The 11,119-nt window shown below is 38.0% G+C and overlaps 1 protein-coding gene and 1 pseudogene across 4 annotated transcripts in view; one reads left to right on the forward strand and one right to left on the reverse strand.

Annotated features, from left to right (window-relative positions):
• The window catches only part of Cpeb1 (cytoplasmic polyadenylation element binding protein 1), a 106,546-nt gene that overhangs the window by 34,039 nt on the left and 61,388 nt on the right, over positions 1 to 11,119 (reverse strand). The window lies entirely within an intron of this gene.
• LOC110328786 lies at positions 1,467 to 8,213 on the forward strand (annotated as a pseudogene).

The raw sequence follows: 11,119 nt of genomic DNA on the forward strand, positions 1-11,119 counted from the left end.
AAAAAAAAAAAAAAAAAAACCTGTGATAGGACCCTGAAAAGTGTTGCTCTCCACAATAGAGGGCTTCCAGCAGGGCTGGTAATGGGGAAGGACTCAGCTCTACTTAAGGTGTAGACCACTGAAAATTTGACCACACTCCAGTGAGTGTACAGACAACACAAATTGGACTTGTTGTTGTTGGGGGGGGGGTCACAAGGGTAAGGGGATGACTGGAAAGCAAATGTGATAGGGTGTATGTGAAATTCCCAAAGAATCAATAAAAATATGTTGGAAAAAAATAAAAAAACTTCAAAACGAAACAAAATATATCAGGCATGGTGATTTAATCCTTTAAACCCAGAAGTAGGCAGAGACAAACAGATCTGAGTTTGAGGCTAGCCTGGTCTACATATTGAGTTCCAGGACAGACAGGGCTACATAGACCTTCATACATAAACAAACAAACAAAAAAGACCCCCAAATAAATAAAATATAGTCAACCATTAGAAACAATCCATATTTAAATACCTATTCTTGACTGTTTCTCTCTACCCTAACTAAAAGTTATTTATTGTCCAGAAGTAGCTATTTTCCTTCTATTTCAAAATCAGAATATATGTATATATGGATACTTTGCACCTCAGACAGAGAAATATAATCATTAGCTATACTCTTGATACACTGTACTCAGTAATATCAGCAAATCTATACCATCAGTATCACTAGGAGGCTGTTTACAAACTCTTAAGATCCATTTGAAACCTATGGAATTGAACTTCATTTTAATAAGATTCCCAATTACTACATATCTATGCACATAAAAACCTGGGCAGTACTGAGCCATACCTTCCCACCCGAAAGACTTCAGCTATGAGCAACAGTTCCTAATCGCTATATGAACCCAGAGCCGGAAGAGCTACATGTAGCATAATTTTAACCCCATCTCCAGAGGTCTTTTACTCAGACATTAATTAACCCAGTATTTCTTCTGCATAAAGGCTTTTTACTACCACTAAAGAATTCTTTAACTAGACTTAAAACATGAAAGTCCAGGCATGGTGATGCATACCCTAAATTCCAGCACTTGGGAGGTAGAGGTAGATGGATGGATCTCTGAGTTCGAGGCCAGCCTGGTCTATAGAGAGAGTTCCAGGACAGCCAGGGCTGCACAGAGAAATCCTGTCTCCAAAAAAAAAAAAAAGCCATAACCATGAAACATTGGTACAGAAAGCTGTCAGAATCAAGCAGCTTTGACAGACTGACAGATACTGCCTGCTCATGTGACCTCATCACAATACTCTTTTAGAATGTTTATCTGTAAAGTATAAAGAACAGCTATCCACTCAGGTGTTTTAATAATACTAAAGAAATTAATCTAGTACAGTGTCTAGCACAAAGTGTTTGACCCTACAGTGACCACATTATTGCTAGTTATCCATACCAAGGCACTTTAGGGGTGGGGTGGGGGTATTAGTACTACTAGGACTATGACTTCCAAAGTGATCCGTGTAAGACAAACTGAGAGGCATGATCACTCTACTCAAAAGTTACTTAGAAGCCTCTTTTCCAGCTGCTCCCCGATCCTGCCTCTGGAAATGTACCCTGTCTGCTACAACTCTTTATCTCATACTAAGAGGAAGGCTGAGAAGAAAATAGTAGCACAGGCTACCACATAAAGTATCCAAAGACCTGATGAGCTAAGATTAATTGTAATAAAAAAGACCAATTGTCTTTCAAATTTACATTTGAAACCACACAGGCATTTGGACTTTTTTTTTTTTAATCAGAGGATACTCTCCATAAGCTATTGTCAAGACCCACCAAGCACTGAAAAGCACTAAATACTAGTGCCCAGCAGACCTGAGAGAGCTTTTACTCTAGTAATCTTTTGAATAACAATCTCCAATTCTTTCTCCTAAAGTTTCTTTATAAACAAAACTGCTCCCAGTAGGTGTTTTAAACCTATACAAAGCTTCCAATTAAGCTTAAAACAGCTGGGTGGTGGTGACACATGCGTTTAATCCCAGCACTCGGGAGGCAGAGGCAGGCAGATTTCTGAGTTCGAGGCCAGCCTGGTCTTACAGAGTGAGTTCCAGGATAGCCAGGGCTACACAGAGAAACCCTGTCTCAAAAAACCAAAAAAAAAAAAAAAAAAGAAAAAAAGAAAAACACTCGGGAGGCAGAGGCAGGTGGATTTCTGAGTTCGAGGCCAGCCTGGTCTACAGAGTGAGTTCCAGGATAGCCAGGGCTACACAGAGAAACCCTGTCTCAAAAAACCAAAAAAGAAAAAGAAAAAGAAAAAAAGAAAAAGAAATATAATCCCCAAATTCCTGTCTTGAAGATAGTGGACCTCTGAGGCGATTAGAGCTAGAAGATGTCAACGGGCTCCCTAGATAAACTAGATAAGAAAATACTGGAGCTAATACATGCTTGGCACCCTCTGTTACACTACAGCACAGTAGAAAGGTCTATATCAGGTACTGACAGATGCTAGCACCAACCTCAAATTTTTCCTCTTCAAAACTGTAAGCCAAATAATTTTTTAAATTACATTTATTTGTGCTGAGGGTGCAGGTGTTCATAGGACAGCTTTGGTGGTTGATTCTCTTGTTCCACCATGAGGGCCCTTGGGATAAAACTCAGATCAGCACTTGGCAGCAAACATTTTTACCTGTTGAGCCATCTCAACAGCTCAATTTCTATTCTTAAAATTTTTTTCACCTTTATTTTTTATCTTATGTGTTATAGATAAGCACATCTGTATGCCACATACCTGCTATGCCTGCAGAAACCAGATTAGTGGGTCAGATCCCCTGGGACCAGAGTTATAGATGATTGTTAGATGCCATGTGGGTGCTGGGAATTGAACTTGGGTCCTCTAGAAGAGCATCCAATGTTCTTAACTGCTCACCTATCTCTCTACCCCAATTTCTATTCTTGATTAAAAAAAATTACTCAGCTTCAGATCTTTAAATCATAGTAACAAAAAAATATAGAAAGACTTTTCTAAAATAGAACATCCTTTCACAGGTACTAACCATGGACAGACTAGTTCCAGGGGTCCTTGTGTTACAGTAACAATTCTGATCTTTTCTAGCCTCAGCAATAGAAGCCTGTCTATCTCTGATAGTGTTCCTCTGTTAAACTGCTGAGTCCTCCACAAGCAACACTCTTAGATATCTGGCAAGCAAGAAAAAAAAGAGAAGAATGCCTTAATGCCTTAGGCCCTCCTTTTTTGACACCTTTAAGGCTGAATGTTACAAAGGTCTTTCTTTTCACAGTTAAAGGAGAGAGGCAGGTAGATACTAAAACAAATGTAAGAGAGGCCAGGCTGAAAAAATGATATACCCAGATTACTGAATAGAATCTACAACACAACTATAAGAATTCTGTATGTTGTTGAACAATGTTGGTAAGGAACATGCAACTATACCTAATGTGTGTGAGTAGTAGAGTGTTAAATGGATCATTGCATTTTTCATTATTATAAATACTGCAACAAGGAAGAACAAAAATCTGACCTCCTTTGTTCTTTCTAGACAGTATGGCAACCACACCTGTGCTCTTTTTAATAAATCTCTACTTCATTCACAAAATTCAGTACTCAGTAACAAAGATAGGACACTGAGTCATTTGTCCTCATTATGTTCTTTCAAACAAATAATTTCACAGTCAATTGAGACTGTTGTGATCAATGACTTTTTCTTAACATTCTTGAAAGTCAATGGTCCTATTATTTACCACAGAGTAACAAAACTCTAATGTCAGAAATGGGCTACCTCTTTTGGAGTTGTTGACCAGTAAGGTTCTACAGACCCTCAAACATTACATGTAGGCTCGTGCTAATGCTCTTGGATTATCCTTCAACTTGGCAGTAAAACACCACATACTTGAGTCACAGAATACAGAGAAATCAAGCAGGTACTTACCTGTAAGCTTCATCTCTACTGGCTAGCTTTCATAGTGCTGGAAGCTTCTATGCATGTTGCAGAGTTAAAAATCAATCGCTAATCTTACAGAATTAAAAAGATGTGAATCATGTGAGGTACAACAATGACTGGCCTGAGAAGCCATGCTCACTAGTGCATCAGTGTTACAAATGTCATGGAGGTAAACAATCACTTTCTGATTGAATTGAAGTTCCACTCCACAAGTTGAAGCCCATACTCAACACCGTTGTAGAGTCAAAGAACCTGTGGTTGGACAGGTCACAGATCACAGGGGAGAAACTACTACTATCATCCTGCTAAATGGACACAGAATAAGCTCTAATGATCTGTCATTACACCCTCAGATTACACATCTGTTCACCTTCATCAGAGAAGCTTTTCTGTGCAGTAGTATATGGTGATTAACATAGAGACAGTCAACTGAGCAGTGTATAAAGAAAAGAGATTGAAGAATGCTCAACCTTAAACACGACATCTATACCACACACTCCTTCTTCCTATCACTCAAGGATCCTTGTGGAAGAGAAAAAGAGTTTTTAAGAGGCAAAGGTATAACTGTAACTGTTTTCTGGATACAGCAGGGAAGTTGGCCCTAAGAATCCACAACAGTTGAGATAGTTGTACAAGACATACACAAGCTAAGGCCAGACAAAATTCCAGTGAGGTGGACAGGAAATACCACATCTAGCAGATGAGCTATTGGCAATTGATAGCTGCTAGGAAATGGAGCATTAATTTTCTTTAAGGGTGTGGCCCCTAGTAGGGTGAATACTCTCTAGTAAAGTCCACACATACAAGAGCATATAGGCAGCAGAAATAGTTACTAGATGGGCTCTAAGGGTGGGTGGTTGGGTAGGCTGGAGAAGGAGGATGGATCTGGAAGGAGTAAAAGGGCATGACCAAAATACATTGTGTAAAATTTCTCAAAGAACTAATAAAAACATTTTAAAGGTTTACAAGCCAATACAATTGTATTTCTGACTACTTTTTTTTTTTTTGGATCTTTTGAAACTGGATCTACTGTGTCAACCTAGGCTAGCTTGGGGCTCACAATGATCCTCCCAATTTAGTTCTTCAAGTTCTGGGGTTACAGATGTATGTCACAGAGATAGGCTAAAATTTGCATTTATAACAAACTCTCGGGTGCTAATGCTTCTGGTCTGCTAATCACAACCTGAGTAGTGAAAAGTAACTCCATTCTAAATGTAATTTGCAGAGCAATGAGGTATTCAGGAGATAAACTGGATTTGCTTTCTACTTCTATCCCAGATTCTCACTTGCCAGTATCGCATCCTATCCTTACTTTCATACTACCTTCTTCATGGTAGTCAAGCTCCTAGACAACACTTTCAATGGTTCACTAAGATTAAAATCAATCTTCTTACTTTTTAACCTTCTCTCACACTGTACTGTTCACCACCAAATGTAAAAGGCTAATGTGGGTTAATCACAACTCCCTAGAAGTTCATACTTTCGAGAAGTATTTACTGATAAGCTGAGTGCTAATAGGTAGAAGAGCTCAAAAGACAGAAAAGCATGATAGCCAGAATACCCAAAGGACTGCCTTAAACCTCAAGCTACACACTAATCTATGACATTTGGGAATCAGGTGTGACAGGAACATTAAGCTTCCTTTTTATTTCCTGTCAGAAAAGTTTAATTTTTGAGTTACTTTAGCTAATAGCTCTTAATAATCTTCAATAAATTCTGTAAATTACTTCAAGCTAGTTTCTATTAACAGTTCTTAATATAACCATTAGCATGTTTAGATTTTACATTTTTATTCCATTTTAGTAAAGCTCAAAGATAAGTGAACTATACATTATGTTGTCTAGGGTAAAGTATACATGTGTTCATGCCACAACACGTGGAAATATGAGAACAACTTCAAGTGTTGGCTCTCACCTTCTATTTAGTTTGAGATAGGGTCTCTCTTGCTCACTGATACATCTGCCAGGGTAACTGACCTGCTTGTTTCTCCTGATTCAAAGATATTTGCCTACCAACTCCCTATAGGAACATACTAAAATTGATTTTTATGTGGGTTCTGTGGGTTCAAATGAACTAAGGTTGTCAGACTTGTATAACAAGCATGTTACCCAGTGAGCCATCTTTCTAGCTCTTAATTTTTTTCATTATTGATCCACAATTCATCAACCTGTGCCCTGATGCCAACAAATTCCACTTTTCTCTTTCCCCCAAAATAAGTTTCTCTGTGTAGCCCTGGCAGTACTGGAATTATCTCTGTAGACCAAGCTGGCTTCAAACTCAGAGATCCACTTGCCACTGCCTACCAAGTGCCAAGATTAAAGGCATGAACCACCACTGCCCAGATCCACCTTCTTAATATGAGCTAAACCTTAAGTTGCCACCTTCCTCAAATGGCCAATATACTGACCCCTAAAACTCAAATCCATTATGTCAGGGGTCATACCCTTGGGCTATCATTCATGTAGACATCCTTTTAAAATCTAGACTCATGGTATGCTCCACACTGAATTTTCTTTTGTAAATCTTCCTTAGAAGGCTTGACTTCTACAGAGGGCTGTATTCATTGCCTGTGTGGGTATTCTCCACAGTTTGATGTGAAAAACCACTTTGGGATTCCTAATTAGCTCATCATTGCCCTTCTTGTGGATAACAAGTTCATAGACCTTTGTGGTTTTTACTTTGATGTGAGTTTCTTCAACTATTCTAATGTTAGGGCAGAGAAAACATCTCGTCTCCCCACAATTTTGAATCCCTTCCACATCAGGAACCTTACCAGGTATGCTGCATATCCTGTAAACACACCATCTGAGTATCCATGACCTTTTCAGCTCACCACTGAGCTGAAAGTACCAGCAGGCTTTCCCTAAGTCATCACTCATCTAAACTATGGTTAGTTTCAAATCTATATACCAACATGGCCTTGGGACTGGTGGCAGAGTGAGGAGGGAGTCACCAATCAATGCAATATAGTTTTACAAGTGCCATAGAAAAACTCTGAAGGCTATGTGGATGCCAAACACTCATAAAGTATGCAGGAAAATCAGTGAGGAGAGGTTTTGATTCATACTTAGGGCAGTAAAATGAATCTGAAGTTAATATTACTCAAGTCATCATTCTCTAGAGTGTCTAAGTCCTACGTACAGAATTTAAAAAACCTCCTCAGGTAGAATGTCCAAGGTTTACATAAAAGAAAGCACCTTTCTGTTGGCTTCTTGCAGTAGTTAACACCCTAACCTTTAGGGACACAGTGGGTAATAACTACTGGCAATCTGTTATGGACTACATGAATAGTACATCTGAGGGCTGCTTAAAGCAGAATTTTGAGTGAGCAGAGTGCAATATTTTTATAGTCTACTGCTCTATTAGGACATGGTCTCTAAACCAGTAGATCCTGAGTTTATGAAGCATTTATATCAAACAGTATCACTTCACTTAACGGTCAAAGCAAGCATGCTTATACAGAAGGAACATAAACCACTTAAAATTGGATAATAAAATAAACTTAGGAACATAAAGCTAAAGTATTTTCTCTCAGAGCAAGTCCATGTAGTGCTGCTGCCAGATGCTGAAGGATGTGATGGCACATCTAGAATAGAGCCTGGACCAGCTGAACTCTAGGGACAAGGTGGAGGATGAGGATGAAATCTCAACTTGTCTTTATGATTGAAATCATCACACACCTAAATCACTAGGAAAGCACGAGGAATCTTACAGATTGAGGAAACTAGGCTATGCCAAAAAAGACAATGATGTATAATCCTGGTTTGTTTGTTTTCTGTGAGAAGAAAATAGTTACTTTGGATAAGGATTCACACACAGTTCTAGACAATTGAAAAAGCTGGAACTGAAGTTGGGAAAGGGTGATTGTTACAATCAAATAATCACAGACTGTATCCTTCAGTGCCTGTTGAAGTTCCTCTCAATCACAAATGGTCTGTTTGTGACCTCACCTCTTGCCTTTTATGATTTTTTGTCATTGAGGAAGCAAAGAAAAATGTGCTCTGGTTCTGAAGTCACTGAAAATGACGGTGATCTGTTCGTAGAATCGGCTGCTAAAGTCAATAAAGAAAATAGCCAAAAACTAACTACCCAAAATCTTACTTGAAAATTCTTGTACAAGTGAAAAATAATAAAAGACACTAGTCTTACAGAGCTAAAGAATATTCATATAACCAAATATTATATGTTGAGGTAATTAGGGATGTGATAAAAATGCACATGGAAGTAACTATTGGCAAGAAAAATGAAAAAAATCAGAAGGGTGCTGAAAAGAATGAAAGCAACCAGTCGTAAATCATAATAGTCTGCTTAGAGTTATTTGGCTAGCTGGATGTTGATAGTTTATGACACTGGAGGTTATAAGTAGGAGCCCACACAAAAGAAAAGGAAATATTGATAAAAATTCTGATTCAAAAAGAAGAAAAGGGAATGGTGGAGAAAAACATCATAGTCAGAAAAAGGCTAAGCTTATAAACAGAATGTTTGTGAATGCATTAATTATGCTTATAGCACAACTAATGTGCTGATGTTTTCATTAAAATCTTTGCATAGGAAAAGTAGCTATTATAATTGTGTAATGCTCATTATTTTAATAAATACTTATGCTTCAAAATATCTTCTCTAGTAAAACATAAAAATTATAAAGTATTTTTGGAACCTATGCAGAGAAGATGTTGAAAGGATAGTAAGACTATGGCTCTTACAGCAGTGGGTAGCAACCCTATCACTGAAACTAATAGCAAAAGAATCCCAGGGAAATAGCAATCTTGGGTATCACTGCAGCTGAAAATAGTGAACACTGATTTTACCCTAACAAGAAATATACTGGTAAGACAGACGATGCTGTAGATAGAATATGCCAAAACAATGTACAACAAAGTGAATGAATTGTAAAATCTGCAGGTGTGACTTACTTTGCAGTTAGTAACAAGAAAAAGCCATTAACTAAAGGCACTTTGGCACAAGAGAAAGAGAGCATGTAGTTAAATGAAGAAGAGCAAGTGTTTTAGACAAAGAACAAAGTTGAAAGATTCTGAAGTTGCGCTCCAACAGTGTAATGATCAAACGAAAACTAATTTGAAAGCATAGCTATAAGAATTAAATGAAAAATGTCACTTTTAGGATTAGAAAACAAGTTTGAGGCCTGACAAAACACTTTTAACACCCACTGGCGGGTGCTGTATGTTAGCTGCCAGTATCAATCTTGGGCATTCAAGTTTATTGTACTGTTTTATTCCTAACAATCAATTTAAAAGCATGGCAAGATCATTTTGTTATTCTTGATGGCAATTAATTCTTGTTTGGATATATCTAGGGTGTTAGGTATTTAGAAAGTTAACAGTTCTAAGAACCTTTCTACATTCTTTTGCTCCTTTTATTTTTAATTAAACAAAAATATCTTCAATTTAACTCAAGAGAACATTTTATTGTTGTATAAGCATGTTCTGGTGCTTTGGTTGTTTACAGGATATTCTAAAATAAAAGGACTCTGGAATGTTTTCATTTAGGATAAGTTTCCATAATATGAAACAAACGATAGTTCTTCTATATGATTACAATACAAAAGTTCCTTCAATGTAGCCTATACAATTATATATTAATCTATACAAGTTCATCTTGTTTTCTGACATATCCATTGTTTAAAAAAGATGGGGGAAAGCCCAAGTTTATGTGGTACCTAGAACTTTTCTGTAACAATATTTTGATTGTTTAGATCCTTTATGACTGTTCTTCCAAAGGTCTTGAGTTCAAATCCCATCAACCACATGGTGGCTCACAACCATCTGTAATGAGATCTGACGCCCTCTTCTGGAATGTCTGAAGACAGCTATAGTGTACTCACATATAATAAATAAATCTTTAAAAAAAAAAAAAGAAAAAAGAAAAAAAGAAAAAGCTCTTTGAGAAAGCTGTTTGAGAAACCTTCCTTGGCATTTGTGTCGATTTTTCCCGTCTCTGCCAGTTGGAGTTTGGAGTTTGCGGCATCTGGTGGCCCATACAGGGAATCTGAACAGGGCATCTGGTGGCCTGTATGAGGAAGAAAAGAAGAAAAGGCCAAGAAAGAAGCAGAAAAGAAAGCAAAAGCAGAAGCCAGGCAGAAGGAACAGGAAGCCAAAGAAAAGCAAAGACAAGCTGAATTAGAAGCTGTTCAGTTGACTAAGGAGAAAGAAGAGAAAGAAGTTAGAAAAAGGAAAGGCAGAAACTTAGGAACTCGTGCAAGAGCTGGAACGAGAAAAAGGAGCTACAGGGGGAGTTCTGTGGTAAGTAAGAATTAATCAAGTGCTAGGAAGTGGCTCCCTGGTGGAGGGACAAAGCTAGGCTCCCAGTGTAGGGACGGAGTTAGGAAAGTCTAGCCTCCAAAAGGGATGGAAAACCTCAGACCCAAAGGCAAAAGAAGTCATGGGATCCATCACTTCAAAAGTGAAAGTAAAAGCCGCATTAGTGCGGCTTCTCAAATGAAGCCGAGTTAAATTACTCTAGACTATGTCGAGACTTACAGGCAGCGGATTTGACTAGCAGTTCAACAAACCTCAGAGTCCAGTGAAGATATAAAACTACAGCAGCAACTTAAAGCTTCTAGAAAGGACAGATACACATAATGCAAATGGTCTGACAGAAGCCAGCATGGAGTCAGACGTCCCCACAGTGACCGTGAGGCTGTCAGAGGTGGACAGCTGAAGTGCACAGTGGTACAATGTCAGAAAAACATGTAGGAATTGTGGGGGGAAATGCTTCAGAGACAGAAAAGAGAGTTATGGAGCTACAGAAGCTATTAGAGGAGGCCAAGAAAAGGCTGGAAGAAGAAGAGAACAAAGCTCTAGGGATGGGGAGACAACTGCGAAGCTAACTCATGTAGAAGCTGGTCATCTTAAATGGAGACTTTTATTTCTAATGCAGAATTCAATCTTGAAAGATATATTAATTTCTGGTCAAACAAAAGAAAAATTACAGGATGTATACCTTAATATGATACAAGAGTTAGGAAAAATGGAAATTGGTTATGGCCCCTGAAAAGGTTCAATGTGGGGATGTAAAACAATATTTAGGAGCAAAATTAACTGATAATATGGTGGAACCTCTAAAGCTAACTTTGAGGTTAGACAAGTTACAAACTTTAAATGACTTTCAAAAATTATTAGGAGACATTAATTGGATTTGCCCATATTGCAAAATTTCTAATGCAGAATTACAACCTTTGT

This window comes from Mus pahari, chromosome 1 (assembly GCF_900095145.1).
Source record: "Mus pahari chromosome 1, PAHARI_EIJ_v1.1, whole genome shotgun sequence".
Taxonomy (NCBI): domain Eukaryota; kingdom Metazoa; phylum Chordata; class Mammalia; order Rodentia; family Muridae; genus Mus; species Mus pahari.